Source organism: Anomaloglossus baeobatrachus, chromosome 5, assembly GCF_048569485.1.
Source record: "Anomaloglossus baeobatrachus isolate aAnoBae1 chromosome 5, aAnoBae1.hap1, whole genome shotgun sequence".
In the NCBI taxonomy this organism is placed as follows: domain Eukaryota; kingdom Metazoa; phylum Chordata; class Amphibia; order Anura; family Aromobatidae; genus Anomaloglossus; species Anomaloglossus baeobatrachus.
In genome coordinates, this window is record NC_134357.1 from 153,383,035 (window position 1) to 153,405,165 (window position 22,131).

General features: G+C 46.4%; 1 protein-coding gene across 2 annotated transcripts in view; it reads left to right on the plus strand.

Annotated features, from left to right (window-relative positions):
* LOC142309807 (protransforming growth factor alpha-like) overlaps positions 1-22,131 on the plus strand; it is a 103,263-nt gene that overhangs the window by 22,974 nt on the left and 58,158 nt on the right. Inside the window, exon 1 of one of the 2 annotated variants that reach the window (XM_075347264.1) lies at positions 13,217-13,291. The exons of the other annotated variant lie outside the window; for it this stretch is intronic. The gene's annotated coding sequence lies outside the window, so the exon portion shown is untranslated. Of the gene's footprint in view, positions 1-13,216; positions 13,292-22,131 lie in introns of those variants that run through there. 2 annotated transcript variants of the gene reach the window in all.

A 22,131-nucleotide genomic window follows, 5' to 3' on the forward strand; every position in this document is an offset into this window, starting at 1 on the left:
AATCACATCATGCTGCGGGTGGAATGCGATCCTGTTTCACTCGTACCCATTCAAGTCTATAGGGGAGAGAGAAATATCGCATTGCACTCGCATTACAACGGAGTGCAGTGCGATTCTCACATCAACCGGCAATGGAGGGGATAGGGTGATAAATCCCTCCCTCTCCTCCGCAGTGCTGACCCTCCCCTCCGCAGCGCTGGCCCTCCCCTCCGCAGCTGTGGTCTGATCGCAGGATCGAACCACAGTCGCATGACACTCAGCTCCGGCTGTGCTCCAAGTGTGAGCCGAGTGTCATACGAGGTCTGGCACTAATCCCTTTGTGGCCTCAGCCTTAAGGACCGAGTCACAATGGCATATATTCTGTCATGTGAGATAATCGGATGGATTATGCTAATCACTGCTGCGAGTATGAGCCGAGTGTCATTTACTGTGCTCCCATTCTCTCACATGCGGGAATAGGAGCACAGGTGAGGAGAAGATGGAGAACGTAATCTCTCCAGCTTCTCCATTGCTTGTCTCATGTATATCGGATTGAGTGCAGTCTGATGTTTCATATGCATCCATACACTTGTATGGGTGCACGTGATCCCATGATCAAATCACGTGATCCAGTCGCAGCACGGTGCAATTTTTTTCTTATGCAGCATCCATAGAATAACATTGGAGTGAGTGCCTTTCAATAAACCATCAGCTAGCAAACATCCAGGGGTGTGAGTGAGCCCTTAGGGATGTTCCTGACAAGTAGGAGAACACTTAAGGAGTTTTCACACTGTGTTTAAGAGATCCAGTCTCACATGCTTAAAAATTTGGAAAATTTCCCTGCACAAAAGGAGAACAAGCATTTCTGGATTTTTAACATTTTTTCTAAGAAATAAATAGTAACTTACTGTGGATGCCACTTCCAAATCACATGATTTTCAAGCAACTTTCATATTGAGGGGGGAAAAGTTGCTCAATAAAAAATACATCAAAAAACAGAAAACAGTGAAGCTGATATGAGGTGAATTAATGAACAATGCATGGTCAATATGATTTTAAGCTCACCCATGTGTTATTGGTGACCAAGACATTGGAGCCAATGAGATAAGTATGACCAGAGGGGTTAAGTAATGCTCCTAAATTCTGTGTAAAAAATTATCTGCCTCTCTGGGCACACAGTTATGCTGGAGAGGAGGAATGGGGTTTTCTGTTCATCTGAGAGCCCCAGATGTGGATCTGAAGTGGATGAAACTATGAAAGGTTCCCTTTGTTTTGTGATCAGTTGAGGTCTATTTCTTGTGATCATACATTAATGGGGTATTGCATAAAACATGTGTGTCATTACATTTCTAGTTTATTCAACTTTTTTATTTACTTGATGTCTGATTTCCAGCTTCAGACCCTGGTCACAGGTCCTTGTAGGTCATCTTCTGGTTTTTGCCTAACATGGTTTGTGATTTGAGCTGGGTGTGAAGGTGGCTGCCTTAATGTTTATTTCAATAGCCAATCCAACTCCCCTTTTCTGTCTATATATGATAAATATCAGGGTTTAGTTATTAAAATTGGCATTCAGCCAGCCCCCTCCACATATAGTCATGTAGTGACACCTGATAATCAGGCTAGTGATGAGTGAGCTCTATCAAGCTCGGGTGCTCGGTACTCGGTTATAGCAGTTAGATGCTCGAATGGGCGTGACTCGAGTACCCGGTAATAATATAAGTTAATGGGGTACTCAAGCATTTTTCCGTAAAATCTTCCGGAGAAATATTTGAGTCCTCCACTTATGTTCATTATACTTGGGTGCTCAAGTGTCGCCCATCCGAGCATCCAACTGCTCTTAACGAGTACAGAGCACCCGAGCATGGTACTGATCAGTCAACACAAATTGCACACAAACTGAAGAGCACTTGCGAGAACCAGAGCTCGCGGCTGAAGATCAGGGCACCTTTTAGACATCGAGTATATCAGGAAACTGTAGTAACTTAAGCAGCTTTAATTTTTTTTATTAACAACTCACTTTAATGTCCACACCACAGGATAACCCTTTTACAGAAGCAATATAAAACCTAATCCTAAACTTTATTTACACAGGGAGTTTCTGGTTTTTCATGTGGATAGAGATGCAGGATGGGGTTAAATAAACCAGAAACATCTCAGTAGGTAATTTATTGGAAAACAATATTGTATTGTTTTTTGGAAGTGTATACACAGTAACACAGTAAACATTTATACCATTCACTAAGCAGGTTTTACAAGGTGTGCGCCCAGCACCTCCCACTGATGGCTCATGCCAAAAGCAAACCTGTTATTAGAAGACACTGTGGCAATCCTTTTGTAGAAGAGTGAGGACCTCTCATGTTTTGCAAATAGGGCTGGTCTGTCTGTGATACTTATTTTAAGTAATATGTTACATGGTCATGATTTATTTATTTATTTATTTTTTTTTTTTAAATCTCCATTATTGGGCATTTTCTAGTGTACAATATAGTTCCTGACTTCTTGATTCTTTAACTGAAACATTCTATGCAGTTAAAATGAATTGACTTCTTTTCCCATTTGGCAAAGGTAACCAAAGGTAACTATAGTCTATCAGATGGTGTTGAATGGGAAAACCGGAAGGGACACGGCCAATACACTTAAGATAGTTATCGGCTAGACAATGTTTTGGCCAATTATTTGACTGGAAGCCATCTCAGTTTGCTCTCCCATACACAGGAGCCCATGCTTGACCGAACGCTCCTGTGTTCTCTATGGGCGAGCCACCACCAGACATGTCTTGGGGAGAACAAAAAGCTTGGCAATTTGATATCAGACACGTCAAATGGATATCTTCCATGACAATAAGTTATCTAGGACCCAGTAATAGTTGTGGAGGGATTTTACAGTGTCTTGAAAAAGAATTCATACCCTATGACCTTTTCATAGTTTGTCATGTTGCGCACACAAATGTAAATGTATTTTATTGTGATTTTATGCAATATACCAACACTAAGTAACAAGAATTTTTGAGGTTTATAGGAATTGATACATGGTTTTCTAAATAATTTAAACATGTAAATCTGAAAAGTTGATGTGCATTTTTATTCATCCCCCTGAGTGAATACCTTGTAGGACTACCTTTTGTTGCAGTTACTGCTGCAAGTCTTTTGAGTTATGTCTCTACATGCTTTGGACATCTAGAGGCTGTCATTAAGGCCTAAGACACATGGCATGAAAATCGGACCGAGTGGAATGCGATAAAACATCGCATTCCACTCGGACCAATATTAAGCTATTTGTCAGCACCCATAAACGATTATTTATCTCGGCCCCAATCAGACCGAGAAAACAATCGCAGCATGCTGCAACTGTAATGCGAGACTCTTTCTCTCGCACCCATTCAAGTCTATGGGCGAGAGAAAGATCGCACTGCACTCGTAGTACACCGGTGTCACGCGAGTGCAGGACGAGCATGGCAATAGCCGGCTACGGAAGAGAGAGGGAGATAAATCCCTCCCTCTCCTCCTCCGTGCCGGCCAGCCCTTCCTCAGCACTGGCCCGCTCCTCCTCAGTTCCGGCCCGCCCCCCGCAGTTGAGGATCGCATTAGTCCCCATGTGGCCCCGGCCTTCTGTCCATTCTTTGCAAATTAGCTCTACGTCAGTGAGCTTAGATAGAGAGCACCTCTGAACAGAAATTTTCAAGTCGTGTCACAGATTCTCAATGCTATTTAGGTCTGGACTGTGACTTGGCCATTCACACTCATGAATATGATTTGATCTAAACTATTCCATTGTAGCTCTGGCAGAATGTTTTGGTGTCGTTGTTCTGTTGGAAGGTGAACCTATGCCCAGTCTCAAGTCTTTTACAGCCTCTAACAGATTATCCTCTAGAATTGCCCTGTATTTAGCTGCATCCATTTTCCCATCAACTCTGACCAGTTTCCCTGTTTCTGCTGAAGAAAATCATCCTTACAGCATGATGCTGCCACGACAATGTTTGATGGTGGGGATGGTGTTTTCAGGGTGATGTGCAGTTAGTTTTCTGCCACATATAGCATTTTGCATTTAGCTCGAAAAGTTCTACGTTGGTCTCATGTGACCGGAGCACTTTCTTTTACATACTAGCTGTGTCCTCTACATGGTCTCCTTATGGCTTGCTTTCAAAAATGGCTTTCTTCTTGTCACTATTCTATAAAGGCCAGATTTGTGGAGTATATGACTAATAGTTGTCTTATGGACAGATTGCCTCACCTTAGCTGTGAATTTCTGCAGCATTTCCAGTGACAGTGGGCCTCTTGGCTGCTTCTCTAATTTGTGCTCTCCTTGCTTTGGAAGTCAGTTTAGGTGGACAGCCATGTCTTGATAGGTTTGCAGTAATACAATACTCCTTCCATGTTTGGATGATTAACTGAGCAGTATGTCACATAAAATCACAATGATATATATACATTCAAGTTTGTTGGTATAACATGAAAAAATGTGGAAAGGTTCACAGGTTATGAATACTTTTTCAAGGCACTGTATTTGCACAAACCTACCATATTGATCTGTCTAATAATACATGACTTCCAGATTGGCTTCATGGCTAAAGAGTAATATGCTTGAAGAAAAATAGGAGGTGCTCTGTGACTGCCCCTAGGCCCCCGTGACCCAGCCTGACCCCAATTACGTTTTTATAGTTGGAATTCTGTGTTTTTCTATGGACCACCATGATTTCTGTGCACACTCCCACAATCCAATGTTTAATCTGAATATTTTGTTATCATAAAAAGATAAACTGAAATATTTGCTACCCTGTTTTTGAATTTTTTTTGACAGAAGCTGTCATGGAGGCTCTATAAAAAACGACAACCCCCTGATTATAAAGATTTATGACTGTCACTCCCTGTGTCTATAAGGAAGTGAGGAGTCTAATTTGCAAATGAGCCACTCAGATAAGATCTTTCTGTAGAAATACATTGGAAAAGCCAAGTGTGGAAGCTACTGGAAATGAGTGTGACGCCCCTGGACTATCAGGTCGTCACAGGGTATTGCACTATCTTCCCTCCCGTGCAATATCCACCTCCTTCTTGGTTATGAGTCCCTAACTACATGGTGTTGCCTACATCAGCTAATTAAATCCTAGGTACACTCTGCACCACACCCACCAAGCACACCAGTGGACGGCCTGAGTGGAATAGGGTCGCCCTCTTGGGGGGTTGGTTAGGGGAGGTCAGGAGAGTGGAGAAGTGTGTTGGAAGTGAAGGAGAGAGGAGGTCAGGAGCAGGGCTCCTAGGAAGCTATCTAGGTAGTGTGACGCCCTGGCAAAACCAGGTAGTCACAGATAGGCCCCCCCATAACACCATCCCTCACTTAGGAAACACACAGCCGACCTGAAATCCTAGTCACCCCCCCTTAGGGAAAGACAGACACACCAGTGGGCGTGACCAGGCGGTTGGACACACCCACCCAGGGGTCTAAACCCGGGGTACGAAAACAAACAGTCTAATCTAGAGTTCAAGTTGAGAGGAGTGTGGGCTGGAGCTAGGTGTAGCACACCCCGAAACTTGGCGTCATGAACAGGATACTTACCCATCCACTTACCTTGGTGACTCGTTGAGAAATTTTCAGAAGTCGCCATTTTTGCCACCATTTTTAGGCGCAAAAAACTGCAGCCCAGTGTCTTCTTCCCCGAGAAAAGAGCGCGAAAGCCGAAGCCCCGCCCCTTGGGAACACGGCCGGAATGTGAACCCCAAGGTCATAAAACAAAACTAACAAGCCACATGAAGGAGTGCCGGCAAAAGACCGAGGGGGAGAAGCGGGAAGATTTCGGCGCCAAATATGGACGGCGGTGCAGCGCCCGTCGCTGGAGAGGCGGCGCCCGTAAGTGAAGCAGTTGGTGAGGAAGCTGCAGCTCCCGTTCCGGTCGCAAGAGCGGTGGACCCCTGGACTCCGGTAGTGACTCCCGTGTAGCAGCTGGCGGTGACCCGCCTACCACAGGAAGAATGTCGGCTCTGGCAGTCCGCCCGGCCGCAACGGGAATGGCGCCCCGCCTAGAAGACCCCTTAGCCGCCAGCTCAGAATCGGAGGAGACGGATGAGAGCAGCCCCGGTGTCGACGCTTCAGTAGCTGCGTATATCCTGCGATGTGGTGGGAATAGATACCGAATGGCTCTATCGACCCGTACGTACCATGTGCTGGAGGCGTACGAGGCTGAGGCAGAGTCCACCTCCGAGGATGAGGTCCCGTTTGCCGTCGGGGGTGTGATAGTGCCAATCTGCCGGCACTGCGAGCTGTGTGGGCACTTTACCAGTATGTGCCCCGGGAATGCCCGGCCTTGAAGGGGCCGAAGCCCGCCAAAAGTTTTAAAGTTTGAACTTGCTGCCTGTCACCCCTGTTGAACGTCCTCATGTTCCCCGGAGGGGGCCATCTGCACAGCAGGTGGGGATTGGCAGGCAGTTGAAAAGTTACAAAGCCACAGCACTCCGTTATTGTTGAACGTCTTCATCCCTGCAAGTTACAAGTGAAGAGACCATCTGGGGTCGGAGCTCCAGGTGGAGGATGGAGCCCGTTCCGGAGGAGCAGTCGTACCCGCACCGTCGGCAGCTGAAGACGGAGTCTTTTGGACAGTGCTGCCTGTGAGCGAAGATGGCATTGAGGACTCTTGCTGTCCGGTGGTGGTCCGGGGAAAAGCTGCAAGAGGAGGCTGTTCCGTCAGCGGAGTTTAAGTGTTACAATTGACCAACCTTCTCACCAGCCGCAGTCTCTGGAGAGGCTGATTGGAGGATGGGCTTGCGGTAGAGTCGGCCGAGGCCCTGTCACCAGCAAAACCTGTGACTAACTTCCGGGTCAGGGGTTCCCTGGATGTGGGGCCCTTGAAAAAGCACTGCCGGGTAAGGAACATTTTACCTGGTCCGTTTGGGCAACACCCGGACCTACCCTGGACTTGGGCAAGGGGTGCCAGCCTGTGTTTTAGAGGTGGCATCAGGGCTAGGTTGTTTTGGGTGGGTGAGGTGAGAAGGACCCGGTCCATCCTGTCCCGGTTTTATTGTGCAACGTTTAAGAAAAATGCCTCCCGTAAGGGAAGAAACCACATATGCTTGAATGTAAATATGTTAACATACGTGTATTGGGTTTTACCCCCTTTTTCATCTTTTTCAGTTCCTGTTCAATAAATGTTGGTGGTTGGACAGCCCGCGGACGGTCTGTATTAAATCAAGGGGCAATGTGACACTCTGGCAAAACCAGGTAGCCACAGATAGACCCCCCCATAACACCATCCCTCACTTAGGAAACACACGGCCGACCTGAAACCCTAGACACCCCCCTTAGGGAAAGACAGACACACCAGTGGGTGTGACCAGGCGGTTGAACACACCCACCCAGGAGTCTAGACAGGAAAACAAACAGTCTAATCTAGAGTTCAAGTTGAGAGGGGTGTGGGCAGGAGCTAGGTGTAGCTCCAGCAGAGGAGGTTCAAGTTGAACGGTACCAGGGTTGGAGCCCTGGTGCCTCTGGCTAGGTGGCAGACGGTGGTCTCTGTCAGCAGGAGACGGGAAGACGACTTGGCAGAACCGAGGTGGACCGGGACAGGGTTGTAGCCCGCCAGTACCGACACGTGGAACCGACCCGGAAACCGGAGCACACAGGGGGGTACTCGGACCCTGAAGCCAGAACCGGAAACCAGGGGCCTGGTTAATTAACCGATTGAGGCCAGGACTAGAGGTCCTGTCCCACCCAAAGTCCCTCATAGAAGACAACAGCCCACCGATAGGGATAAGAGGTCACCGCCAGGGCCCATAGATCCCGCGGGCCAGTGTCTGCGGGCATGGCTCCTTAGCCCAAATCCAGCCGGGAGCGGACTACTGAGTTCCAGACTAGGAAGTCCATCTTACATAAAGTCAGTGCAGAGGAAAAAGATAGAGACCACCAGCCCGAGTGGGGGATCCGAATGCAACCGGCCGCGCCGCCAGCCACCAGCACCTTGGTTTACCAGAGACTCGTGTGATTTATTGACTGTGAGTAATCAAGCATCCCCTTGCCGTCACTATACCCTGCACCAGACACTGGGTCCCGGGGCGACCATCCCTTCCCACGGAGGGGTTAACATCTAGACAGACCCAGAACTTGGGGAGGGGTTCAAAGGTGGTTGGAACTTTCCCTTGTGGGGATTGCACGGTGTGCCAATTCATAGTTGCAGGAAACCAATTCCTTCTACCTATTCCTCCTGGGCAGGTTTCCTGTCGGTCGTATTACAATTGCCGGTCGAAGAATGTGGTCTATGTGTTGAAATGTGATTGCCCTAAACTCTATGTGGCTCAAACCACCCAGGAGCTACGACGCAGACTACAGCAACACATATCCAATATCAACACAGCAAAAGAGGATCTGAGAAAGGGTAAGACCGTGTCATCTGTGGCTATGCACTTTCTCACATATCATGGTGGTCGTACCAGAAGTCTCAAAGTCCTTGTGGTTGATGCTGTCAATCAGGCCATCAGGGGGGGTGATGTGGTCAAGGAGTTGCTACGAAGGGAATCAAAATGGATTTACACACTCAACAGCCTTGCACCACATGTCATCAATGAGGAAATTTTGTTCAATGGTTTCTATGAAACCTTCTAATCTTTGTTTGTCCATTATTGTTTCAGGTTCATCCCCTCTGGCTGTGGATACTCCTTTTTCCTCCCGCCGCCCCCCCCTCCATCTTTGTTTACTGTGGTGCTGTCCCGATCACCGACCACAAGGACGTGTTTATGACCAGTGGCATTTTCCTCTCCAGATGCTGCATTGAATGGAGTACTACCCTTGGCCTGGGAATGATTAATCAAACTTTGATCCAATTTCTTGAAGAATTTCAAAAGACTGCACATCAAGCCACCATGGTCGCCTTTTGAATGGCTCATTTGCTCTACTCACAGGACTTTTTTGCTGTCGCCTACCAATGTCTATTGGTGCCCTGCATCTCTGTGTATAATGGATGCGCCATTTGCAGGATTTTAATGGGGTACCTCCCTTTTTTCCACTCTCAGCATGTACCAGTGTGGTACACTCCTAAAATATTGTAGCCTGCCTTATTTTTCTCCCAACAGGTTGTACAAAATACAAAAAACAAAAAAACAGCAGAAAGCAAAAATTAATTTAATTAAAAATTATTATTATTATTTTTTTTCCCCTGTTGCCCACTAATGTCTATTGGTGCCGTGCCCTGCATCTCTGTCCATAATGGATGCGCCATTTGCAGGATCTTAATGGGGTACCTCCGTTCTTTCACTCTCAGCATGTACCAGTGCCAGTACCAATTTTTTTTTTTTTTTCGTGATCAACCTTTTTTCCCTCTCTTGGGTCTCCAAATACACTCTGCTGCAATATGCCTGAATCTATATATACCATATACCTAACTTCATGGGCGTGAAATTTGTGAGAAAAATTTGTGTGTTTTTTGTAGGGGCCCCTCCATTTTGGAAGTTGTGCGTTTGTTGTGACTCTGAATGGGATCATTGATATATGACAATTTCTGGTGCATCCACTTACCAACACAGTGTTTACTGCTTGTGATCATTCAAATAAGGTTATGTGAAACCTGATATGCTGCCTGCATGGCATTACCTATTTCTGACACATGTGCAGACTATATACTGTTGTAGTTATTTTTATTCGGCATTTGTCTTTAGTCTGCTCATGAGTCCTAACATTAGCGTATCCCTTTATACAAGTCAGCCCTCTGTTCCCACAGACACCGCTCTTTATTGAGAACCTTCATCCCCCCCCCTTTTTTCGGCCGGCCATGACGAGCGCTCCCCATACTTTCCACGCATGCGTTTGACCGTGGGCCTAAACGCATGCGTGGTTTGTTTCAGCGTTGTTGGTATTTGTTAGCAACGCTCTTTCACTTCTTTCTGTTTCTAGATTGCATGCTGGGTCCTACCTCCTTGCTGCTCACACAGGTGATTCATATTGTCTATTTAACATTTTACCCTTTAAATAGTACACACATATGTCTTAGTGGTGTTAATGTCTGCCCTTGAGAAAGATACCAAGAGGTAGCGATACGCGTGGGGCCACCCATATCTGGTCCACCACCCTTCCTTTGCCCTGCCCCGGATGGTTTTTTAGCATTTTTTGCTGCACCCTCCTTGAGGTTTTGGTCATCCTGAGGGATTTTCCTTAGTTGCTCTCTGGGCTTTTCTTTATTACTTTAGCCCGCTTGCTTGATTATCTAAAACCTGTTTGAAATGCCTGCTGGGTGTCCTGCTCAGGTCTTTGTGAATTTGTGAACTGTACAATTTTTGATCTTGTTCATTTATTTTCTGCTGCTCACTTTGCCATGGGCCAGCCAGTTAAAGGAGTTGTCCGACATTAGCGTAACAAAAATGTTTGAGTTTATCTGTGCTGTATTGTCATATAAATCACACCTACATTGTTATTTTCTGTCTTCTAACTTTTGTTCCTCTTGAATTATACCTTTATTCTCTGCAGCTTCTTGTTTACATTCAGATCCAGCAAACATGACCACTTCCTGTGCAAAACCTCAGTCAGAGCTGTCACCGCCCAGCCTCAGTGTCCAGCCCCACCCCAGTGTCCAGCCTCGCCCCCTGCCCGCCCCCTGCACACACAGTCCCTGTCAGTATATTCTTCCCCAGCACCTGACCTGGTATCACTACAGCATTGCAAATAACAGCCTCACATCGGGGTCTGCACCGCACACATATGTCTCTGCACACGCACACACATGGCTCTGCACCGTACACATGGCTCTGCACACGCATGGCTCTGCACCGTACACATGGCTCTGCACCGTACACATGGCTCTGCACCGTACACATGGCTCTGCACCGTACACATGGCTCTGCACCGTACACATGGCTCTGCACACGCATGGCTCTGCACCGTACACATGGCTCTGCACCGTACACACATGGCTCTGCACCGTACACATGGCTCTGCACCGTACACATGGCTCTGCACCGTACACACATGGCTCTGCACCGTACACATGGCTCTGCACCGTACACACATGGCTCTGCACCGTACACACATGGCTCTGCACCGTACACATGGCTCTGCACCGTACACATGGCTCTGCACATGCATGGCTCTGCACCGTACACATGGCTCTGCACCGTACACACATGGCTCTGCACCGTACACATGGCTCTGCACACGCATGGCTCTGCACTGTACACGCACACACATGGCTCTGCACACGCACACACATGGCTCTGCAACCCCCCCATCCCCATTGGGAACACATGTGGAGTACATACTCACCCGTCCTCGGTCCCCGCCGCTCCTGCACGTTCGTCCGCTGTCTGTGCTCTCTTCAGCACAGTAGTGACGTCACTGCTGTGCTGCAGAGCGCACAGACAGCGGGAGGGACAGTGACTTCTCATCAGCACATTCAAATGTACCGGCATCGGTGATCTGTGATGCCGGTATATTTGAATGTGCGATCCTGGGCAGGGGGCCCGGTGCTGGAGCTGACACTACGGCAGCTGCCGCCAGGCCCCGCCCCCAAATCACGGACCCCACAGCAGTGCAGGGGGAGGTGTGGGAGGGTGCAGGGAAGGGGGGCGGTGACTCCTCGCACTGTAGTCGCCCAGCAGGGAGGTGACATGCTGCTCCACATTTGCATGTCAACATGGCCCTGCCCATGTAGACGTGCAAAGACCGGAAGCAGCAAAATCGCGGCAGGAGCGGTCACATGACCGCTCTGAGCCGGGGGAGAGGGGGCTGACAGCGGGGCAGGTAAGTGGTCTCTATCTACTTACCTGCCCCAATGTAGCCCAATAGGGAAATAAAAAAAAAAAGTCAAAGAAGCCGGATAACCCCTTTAATTTCATTTGAGTACCTGTGGGATCCTCGGCATAAGCTGCTATTCTATTTTGTGGAAATTCCTGTCCTTGTGGCATAAATATAGGGGCATTTCAGGGTTTGTTCAATATTGACTACAGTCTATTGGCATTGGACCAAGAATATACATTTTTCAATGTGGGTATCTCTCAAGTGCATTAGTGCTTTTAATTGATTTTAGATGCCCGTATTTGTCTGTGTGTATTCGTTCATCGGTATTTTTTCACTTTCACTATGTGTTTTTATGTGTGTTCTATTGACAATAAAATATTGATGATTCTTAATAATACTTCATAAGGGGTGATCCCATTTTTTAGGTATGTCTTTTTCTTGTTCTTGCCAACATCTAGCTGCCACTACATCTCCCCCGGGTGCCCCATAACAGCAGCGGTGGTGTCCCAACTCACCACACACCGTGGGTGGCGTCACAAACTTAATACGGCTTAGCCTGTACATCTACGTCCCCCCATTTATTCGGCGTGTCCGCGAGACCCCCGGGTCCGGAGGCCCTCGAGCCACCACCCCAGAAGGCCCGGATCCGAGCGGCTGCTGGCACGGGGGCGGCACAGTAGCAGGCGGTGGTCTGGGCCTATAGGAGCTGGACCCCTGGTCGCAGGGGATCGTGGCAGGGGGCACGAAACTGTCGAGGAGGACAACCGGCGGCCTTGCACCATCACCGAGTCCCGGGGAATTCCCCTTGCCTGTGAAGGGTTCTAACTCCTGGCTGCCCCATTCCATCACCCCCGGGTACTCCCAACTGCAGTGGTGGTACTCCAAATTACCACATACCACGGGTGGCGTCACAAACTCTAACACAATCCCCTGTAAATACCCTCTTCATTTGAGTGGCTGCACGACCCCTGGGTCCGGAGACCCCTTGAGCCACCGCGGATCCGTATCCGAGCAGCCCGGCTGCTGACACTGGGGCGGCACATGAACAACTACAAAAACCTACGACCTAAAACGACGAAAAGATTAATAAATTATGTATAAGCAAAAAAAGATAATTTGTTATGAAATATTTAAACTACTCCATATTAGAGAACAGTTTGATTAGAATAACAGCAAAAACTGGAAACTTTTGACCTGACAGATCCTATTCCTATGTGCAATTTTTTTCACAGCGTTTTTTTTTCCACAAGTGTTGCACCAAATACACAATATCTCTAGTGATTCTTGAATTTTTTGCTGTCTTTTTCTGTATTTTCCCTTTTTTTTATACGTTTTTGGTACAGATTTGATGCAGAGTTTTGAATGCGTTTTTAGTACCAAAACGCTAGGAATTTGCAATTAAAAAAGTAATTTTGGTCTTTACATACAATGTTTTTAAGCAAGCTTATTTTTTTTGCAATTTGTGTTGCTGTCATTGAATAGATCTCCTCCTTTTCAGTTCTAGAGGATGAATATTTGTCCTGGTCACGTCATGACAACATAGGTGTAGTGATGGCAGGAGTTAAATCGGATACTGGCTCCGAACTGTTCCCTGTGTAATCATCACATGGTCAGTACAGATTCTCACCCACTGGAGATAAATAATATAGGTTTGCGTTGACTGACAAGAAATAAAGTGGCATGTAAAAGTTTGCATCCCTGGTCAAAATTACTGTTGTTGTGAACAGTTAAGCAAAATGAAATGATCTCTAAAAGGCATAAATTTAAAAATGACACATTTCCCCTGTATTGTAGACAAAAAAAAACCTTTTACATTTTAAATTTAATTAAAAAAGGAAACTGCGGCGATGCAAAAGTTTGGACACCCTGCATAGTTAGTATCTAATAGCACCCTCTTTGGCAACTATCACAGCTTGAAAATGCTTTTTGTAGCCAGTCAAGAGTCTTTCAACTCTTGTTTGAGGGATGTTCTTCCTTAAAGTCTTCCAGTTCTGCGAGATTCCTGGCTCGTCTTGCATGCACTGCACTTTTGAGGTCTAGCCACACATTTTCAATGATATTCAGATCAGGGGACTGTGAGGGCCGTTGCAATACCTGCAGCTTGCGCCTCTTGAGGTAGTCTATTTTGGATTTTGACCTGTGTTTGTTATCCATTTGTAGACACCATCCTCTTCAACTTCAGCTTTTTTACACCTGGTGTTATATTTTATGATGCAGTAAAGGGTTCGGTGGTAGATGGGAGTTATATTTCTCCCAGCATGTGCCTTTTGCACTATTGAGAAGCAGAGAAAAGGTTAATTCCTGGCCTGGGTCTTCTCTGTTAGTTCAGGTTTTAAGGCAACGCTCAATGTGCACAGGTGCATGATTAGCACAGCATAAATATTCAGCCAGACCTGAGTGTGTGGGTGGTTGGGCTGGAAAACTAATGCAGTCTATCTGTTGCAAAAGAAAAAAAAATATCTAAATGGACTGGTATGTCCTAGAATTTTTTTCAGTGCTGGATGCCAAGCAGGACTTTTTCCTTTATGTTCCTGTTTTGAAGTAAGACTGTACACTTATGTTTTTGTGAATAGTGTGAATAAATCACTGACCCCTTTTTGAAGTGTAAACCTGTGTGTGCCTCTTTAATGCGTCCCTCCCATCACCTGAATCCCTACAGTTTATCAAGTATTTGTTGAAATTTCATGAATCCATTCTTCCATCTAGACCGAGAAATGTTTCCAGTGCCGTTGGCTGCAACACAACTACAAATCATGATTGATCCAGCCCCATGTTTAATGGCTGGGGAGATGTTCGCTTCCAGCAGAGTGAAGGCAGATAGCCGTAACGTACATGACTGAGGCAGTGATAGATCCAGGAAAGGGTTAAGGAGTAAGGGATGGGGTTTTTACCTAAGGAATGTGGTGGGGGGTCAGCGAGCAGGAGGAGAGACGGGGGGCAGGGGCCATATAAGAAATAGGTCCCATGTTAAGGTGTCATTCCTTTGTCCTGAACTCAAAGACTGAACCAGCAGTATGGATGCCTTGCTGAGGAGGGTTCAGGCTGCGGCTTTGACGTGTAGGCCCGAATGGATTCAGGCCCAGCTAGACGAATTGCTGAAGAGTGCCCGGGATACAGCATCTGTCCCTTCTGAACTTTCTGAACATCAAACTCTAAGAAGATCAAGACCTCCAGAGAGACTAACTTCTGAAATGGCCAATAGGACTCACAATAGGATCATAAGTCCTTCTGTTACTTCTAGGAAAAGAGCAAAGCGCAGCACGGCCTCTGATCCTTCTTACAAACCAGGAAGGAAACTACAGTACCAGAAGAACAAGGGACAGAGAAAAGAGCCAGACCATCTAACCAGAGAGACACTAAGAAGTCCAAGGAGAAAGTCCAGCTCTACTGATGTGCCAGCCAGAGAAGCAGCCACACAAGCTACAACTGACGTGACGACAGCCCACCATGAATCCTTAGAACTTCCTCAACAAACTTTGCTTCATTCTAGAGGACATCATACGGCCTCACCCCAGGAACTGAACCAACACGGGGGGATGGGCTTAGGACACACAACATTTCCGGATCCGGGTTCTCATTACACGAGGAGTGGTAGGAATCCAAAAAGACAACTGCGCAAAAGTACTTTAACCAGACAAAGACTTCATCGGCCGGCTCAGGAGTGGAGTCAGGCAATAAATCTATAGCTACAAGACTCAGCAGAGATTCCAGACAATGACTATGACACAGATAACGACTCCCCACTAGAGGGCAGCAGCACGCAGCACTTCAATAATGGAGGGGCTGTAGAGACTATAACTAATACGTCACGGACGGCTGGTCAACCTAGGACGCAGCCAGGTAATGATGAGAACAATTTTTCTTGTCCTATATCTAGTGTAACAACACCTGTAATAAGTCCAGTGGGCGCAGTTGGGGGTACAGTTCCCGGCAATGTAGGATGGGATCTTAATTCAGTAGTACAGCAATTAGTGTCAGGGGTTAAGGAGGCTTTGAGTCAGTCTAGCTTACCCATTACTTCTCCTATTGCTGCATGGTGTGGAAATGGTCGCCGGACATCGGAGGTGGTAAGTCAGTCGTGTGCTGATCCAGAGACACAGGAGGACGCAGTAAATTCACAAGGGGTTACATTATCTGATGCAGCAAAAGGAGAATTATATGTATGTTTTGAGGGTCCTCTAGGAATTCATTTGAAACAGGAGGTTAGGGAGAAGATTTGGGCCGACGAATATGTGGAAATATTTTCATTATTGCCCTTAGAAAAATATAACTTGGATAGAGTAAGGTTTGATGAGAGGAAAAGAGAGGAACAAGAAAGACGGTATTGTCTCATCCCCCAAACATTTAGCAATTGGTTCCAGGCCTTTGCCATATTAGCAAGTGTAATAGGCCAAAAAACTCCTGAACATTGCTCTGCCTTATTTTGTTACATGAATTCTATCGGGGAGGCGCACCGTGTGTATGGAGGTTTAGCATGGCTGCGCTATGATGAGCAGTTTCGCCAACGAAAGGCTGGTCGCCAAGGGATTCGTTGGGATCACAAAGATATTGGTTTATGGATGCGTCTCATGACAGCGCCACGTGGGGTTAATCAGCCCTTTCAGGGCTATGTCGGCAGATCATCAGCAATCGGATTGTCGGCAGCAAACAGAAAAGGTTGCTGCTGGCAGTTCAATGATAGCCAGTGCAGATTCGGAAACACATGCAGGTACAAACATGAATGCACCTTCTGTAGTGGAAACCATAGCCTATCAAAATGCTTTAAACGAAATAAAACCCCAACAGCAGAGATTAACCAAAAAGGGGGAAACCCCAATTAGACTCGGGGAGATGGTCGGCTATCTAAGCAGGTACCCAGATAGAAAAGCAGCACAATTGCTGGGGGAGGGTTTCTCAGAAGGTTTTAAGATCCCATCTACTTCAGGCCCATTAACCTGTTCTCGTAACCTTGCTTCAGCTTATACATATTCTCACATTGTCTCCACAAAACTAAACAAAGAAATTGACCTGGGCCGCATGGCAGGCCCATTCCCCAAAATGCCAATAGAAAACTTAAGGGTCTCTCCATTGGGAGTGGTCCCAAAGAAGGAACCCAATAAGTTTAGGCTGATCCATCATCTGTCCTTCCCTCATGGAAGCTCAGTTAATGATGGAATCGATCAGGAACTTTGCACAGTCTCGTATACTTCATTTGATACAGCGATTGCATGGGTTCAGAAGTACGGCAGAGGAGCTTTAATGGCAAAAACAGACATTGAAGCTGCCTTTAGACTCTTACCAGTCCATCCAGAAAGCTTCCATCTCTTGGGTTGTCAGTGGCAGGGAATGTTTTATGTAGACTTGTGTTTTACCCATGGGCTGCTCCATCTCATGCTCCTTGTTTGAATCATTTAGTACATTTTTGGAGTCGGTAGTAAAGAAGGAAGCCGGCGTGCGTTCTGTCCTGCATTATCTAGATGATTTCCTATGTATTGGTCCACCAAAGTCATTTGTTTGTGCTTCATTATTGGCAGCGATTCAGTCGGTTTTTAAGTGTTTTGGAGTACCGTTAGCATCAGATAAAACAGAAGGCCCGTCTACACTTATCAAGTTTTTAGGAATTTTGATTGACAGTGAGGCCATGGAGTGCAGATTACCGGATGACAAAGTCAGTGATCTGCTGGAGGCAGTCAGAGAAGCTAGATCTCACCGTAAGATCAGATTAAAGGATCTACAATCGCTGTTAGGAAAAATGAACTTTGCGTGTCGCATTATTCCAATGGGTAGAGTTTTTTGTAGGCGCCTAGCTGCAGCTACCTCAGGCATAACCTTTCCACATCACTTTGTGCGGCTGGCTAGAACATTAAAGGACGATCTGGCGGTATGGGAACAGTTCTTAATGGAGTTTAATGGGAGGTCATTGTGGATCAGACCACCGGTTTCAAATTTTGATCTAGACATCCACACTGATGCAGCGGGGTCAACTGGTTTTGGTGCATATTGTTCTGGACAGTGGTGTGCAGATAGGTGGCCAGAGAGTTGGAGAAACAATGGGTTAACACGAAACTTAGTCCTCCTTGAATTGTTCCCCATAGTGGTTGCTTGTGAAATTTGGTGCAATATTTTCCAAAACCGAAAAGTGGGATTTCATTGTGATAACTTGGGAGTTGTAGAAGTCATCAACAAACAATCAGCTTCTTCCCTGCCTGTTGTTACGTTGCTGCGTCATCTAGTGCTGCGCTGTTTAAAGTCAAATTGTCAGATTACAGCTGTGCATGTCCCCGGTGTTTGCAATTCTGTGGCTGATGCTCTGTCTCGTTTTCAGTGGGACAGATTCCGTTCGTTAGCCCCGATGGCAGAGGTACAAGGCAAGAAGTGTCCGGATTTTCTGTGGTCACTGCCAGTGACACCGCATACGCTCTGATAGAACGGTCTGTGGGTGTAAGCACATGGCAGAGGTACCAGTCAGCATGGAGGGAATGGGAAGACTTGTGTGCTCTAGTGGGACATGATGCCAGGTTACATGATAATGTTTCCTTGTTGTTATTTTACATTAGCAGGGCCTTTGTAGACGGTACTTCATTGTCCAGTATTGATAGTAAAATGTCTGGATTAGCTTTTTGGTTTTAAGTTGCATGACTTCACTGATTACACAAAGCATTTTTTAGTTAAGCAGGCCCTAAAGGGTTACAGGAAAAGTTGTAAGAAGACCAGAGATAAACGGCGTCCGATTTCTTTCCAGTTATTGCAGCAGATACTGAGTGTACTAGGCCGAGTCTGTAGCAGTCCGTTTGAAGTGTTACTCTTTAGTTGTGCATTCACACTGGCCTTTTTTGGAGCTTTTAGAATCAGCGAGTTAGTGTCGAGTAGCTCCACCAGAAGTGGGGGTCTACAAGCCGAGGACATACATCAGTACACAGACAGATTGGAATGTTTTCTGGCAAAGTCAAAAACTGATCAACAGGGTAGAGGAAAATGGATCACATTGTTTCCTTTAAGCGGTTCCAGGGCCTGCCCGGTCATCTGTTTTAGAAACTATGTCTCAAGAAGGCCAAATATCCAAGGTTCATTACTAATTCATGAGGATTGTAAGTCATTGTCACAATTTCAATTCACAGCAGTTCTTAAAAAATGCCTGACAATATTGGGAGAGTCTCCAAACGCATTCACGTCACACTCATTTAGGATAGGAGCAGCCACAGAAGCTGCTAGATGGGGCTTAGGGCCTGACATAGTTAAAAAAATCGGGAGATGGGAATCGAGCAGATTTAAGAGTTACATTAGATTACATTTATTATAAATGGCGTACATGTGTATATATATATGTGTACATTTTGGTAATCTTATAGTAGTTGTGTCTTCATTTAGACAATTGTGTGATAATTGTGTTTTGTTTTTTGTTTTAGCTGAACAGCAATGCCTGGTTTGGATCATGGGACATTCATTTGTTTTTTGGGGGGCCTTACGTGCAGCAGTCAGGCCTAATGGTAAACAGTTGGGGTTGCCCAGTTCCTTGGCACGGGTGACATGGATAGGAAAGAGGGGAATGCAGTGGCATCAGCTGTTAAAAGAAATCCAGTATCATGTGGAGTTCTACCGCCCCCCGGACGTCTTACTTATCCATTTAGGTGGTAATGATTTAGCAATAAGAACATCAAGACATTTAGTTAGGAACATAAAGCTCGATATGTTGAATTTATGGAGGTCTTACCCAGAAACAGTGGTGGTCTGGTCGGATATAGTAGCTAGACAAATGTGGAGAACAGCGCGATCAGTGGCTCGCATCAATAATACAAGGATAAAGGTTAATAAAAAAATAACAAAATTTGTGTTGGAAAACGGAGGGGTGGCCATACGTCACCAGATGCTTGAAAATACAAAGGAACATTTTTGGAGAGATGATAAGGTACATCTTAATGACATTGGCATTGATATATGGATGTTGGGAATACAAGAAGGAGTAGAACGAGCCATTAAGTTGTGGAGGAACTCACTCTTGTAAGGTGTCACAAGAGCGAGTCTTGGCGGGATGTGGTTGTTTAAACCCCCTCTTTGTTGGTTGGAGAATTATGTTTTTAATGGGGTCCCTGGGCCAGAGCTCAGCGGACAGTGGAATATGGGTCCCTGGGGAGGAGCTCAGTGGACAGTGGAATAGATGGGTCCCTGGGGAGGAGCTCAGCGGACACAAGGAAAATGATCAAGGGGTATACCCAGATTCCCCCTTGAGCTAGGTGTACACGGCGGAGGGGGATATGGGGCTGGGATTTATAACAACCACATCTCTGGGCTGATAATCTTGTTTTTTCTTGTTGATGTTTTTTCTTATAAAAAATAAAGGGCTGCTGTGGCCAAAATTTTAATCCATGTCACGCAGTGTGTGGTGTCTTATTTATTAGGTTACCAGGAGCGCAATTCACTAGTCCATCAGTCAAGCAGAGTGAAGGCAGATAGCCGTAACGTACATGACTGAGGCAGTGATAGATCCAGGAAAGGGTTAAGGAGTAAGGGATGGGGTTTTTACCTAAGGAATGTGGTGGGGGGTCAGCGAGCAGGAGGAGAGACGGGGGGTAGGGGGGGGGGCAGGGGCCATATAAGAAATAGGTCCCATGTTAAGGTGTCATTCCTTTGTCCTGAACTCAAAGACTGAACCAGCAGTTGTCCCACCCACCCTCCCTATAATAAAGGGAAATGTATCAATATCAGGACTTTGCAACACTGTCAATATTCTAACAATGTTTTGGTATTCAACATCATCGGTATTTTATCAACATTATTAGTATTGTATCAATTGTTATCAGTAATGTATCCAAATTGTCAATGTCATATCAACATATTAATATTGTATTAACATTTTAATATTGTATGTTACAGCAGCATTTGGCGGCGGGATGTGGTTGTTTAAACCCCCTCTTTGTTGGTTGGAGAATTATGTTTTTAATGGGGTCCCTGGGCCAGAGCTCAGCGGACAGTGGAATATGGGTCCCTGGGGAGGAGCTCAGTGGACAGTGGAATAGATGGGTCCCTGGGGAGGAGCTCAGCGGACACAAGGAAAATGATCAAGGGGTATACCGAGATTCCCCCTTGAGCTAGGTGTACACGGCGGAGGGGGATATGGGGCTGGGATTTATAACAACTACATCTCTGGGCTGATAATCTTGTTTTTTCTTGTTGATGTTTTTTCTTATAAAAAATAAAGGGCTGCTGTGGCCAAAATTTTAATCCATGTCACGCAGTGTGTGGTGTCTTATTTATTAGGTTACCAGGAGCGCAATTCACTAGTCCATCAGTCATGAAATTTTAGCCCTTTTTTCTCTACACATACCTTTGATCATTGTGGCCAAAGAGTTCTATGTTAACCTCCTCGGTCTACAGGACTTGTTTCCAAGATGCATAAGGCTTGTTTAGATGTTATTTTGCATGCTTCCAAGGTTGAATTTGATGGTGAGGGTGCAGTAGAGGTTGTTTTCTGACGACTCTTCCAAGAAAGCCATATTTGTTCAGGTTTCTCCGAACAGTAGAACGATGTACCACAACTCCAGAGTCTGGTAAATCTTCCTGAATGTGTTTTGCAGTCAAGTAGGGATTCTGCTTTGCCTCTCTAGCAATCCTACGAGTAGCTCTCACAGGAATTTGCTTGGTCTTCCAGACCTTTATCTTGACCTTCAATGTTCCTGTTAATTGCCACCTCTTAAGGCCCAGTCACACTAAACAACATCGCTAGCAACATCGCTAGCAACATCGCTGCTAACGAACAACTTTTGTGACGTAACAGCGATGTTGCTAGTGATGTTGCTGTGTGTGACATCCAGCAACAACCCGGCCCCTGCTGAGAGGTCGTTGGTTGTTGCTGAATGTCCTGGGCCATTTTTTAGTTGTTGCTCTCCCGCTGTGAAGCGCACATCACTGTGTGTGACAGCGACAGAGCAACAACTAAATGTGCAGGCAGCAGGAGCCGGCTTCTGCGGACGCTGGTAACCACAGTAAACATCGGGTAACCAAGAAGCCCTTACCTTGGTTACCCGATATTTACCTTCCTTACCAGCATCCGCCGCTCTCAGCTGTCAGTGCCGGCTCCTGCTCTGTGCACATGTAGCTGCAGTACACATCGGGAAATTAACCCCATGTGTACTGTAGCTAGGAGAGCAGGGAGCCAGCGCTAAGCAGTGTGCGCGGCTCCCTGCTCTCTGCACATGTAGCTGCAGTACACATTGGGTAATTAACCCCATGTGTACTGTAGCTAGGAGAGCATGGAGCCAGCGCTAAGCGGTGTGCGCTGGTAACCAAGGTAAATATCGGGTTGGTTACCCGATATTTACCTTAGTTACCAAGCGCAGCATCGCTTCCACGCGGCGCTGCTGGCTGGGGGCTGGTCACTGGTTGCTGGTGAGCTCACCAGCAACTCGTGTAGCCACACTCCAGCGATCCCTGCTAGGTCAGGTTGCTGGTGGGATCGCTGGAGCGTCGCAGTGT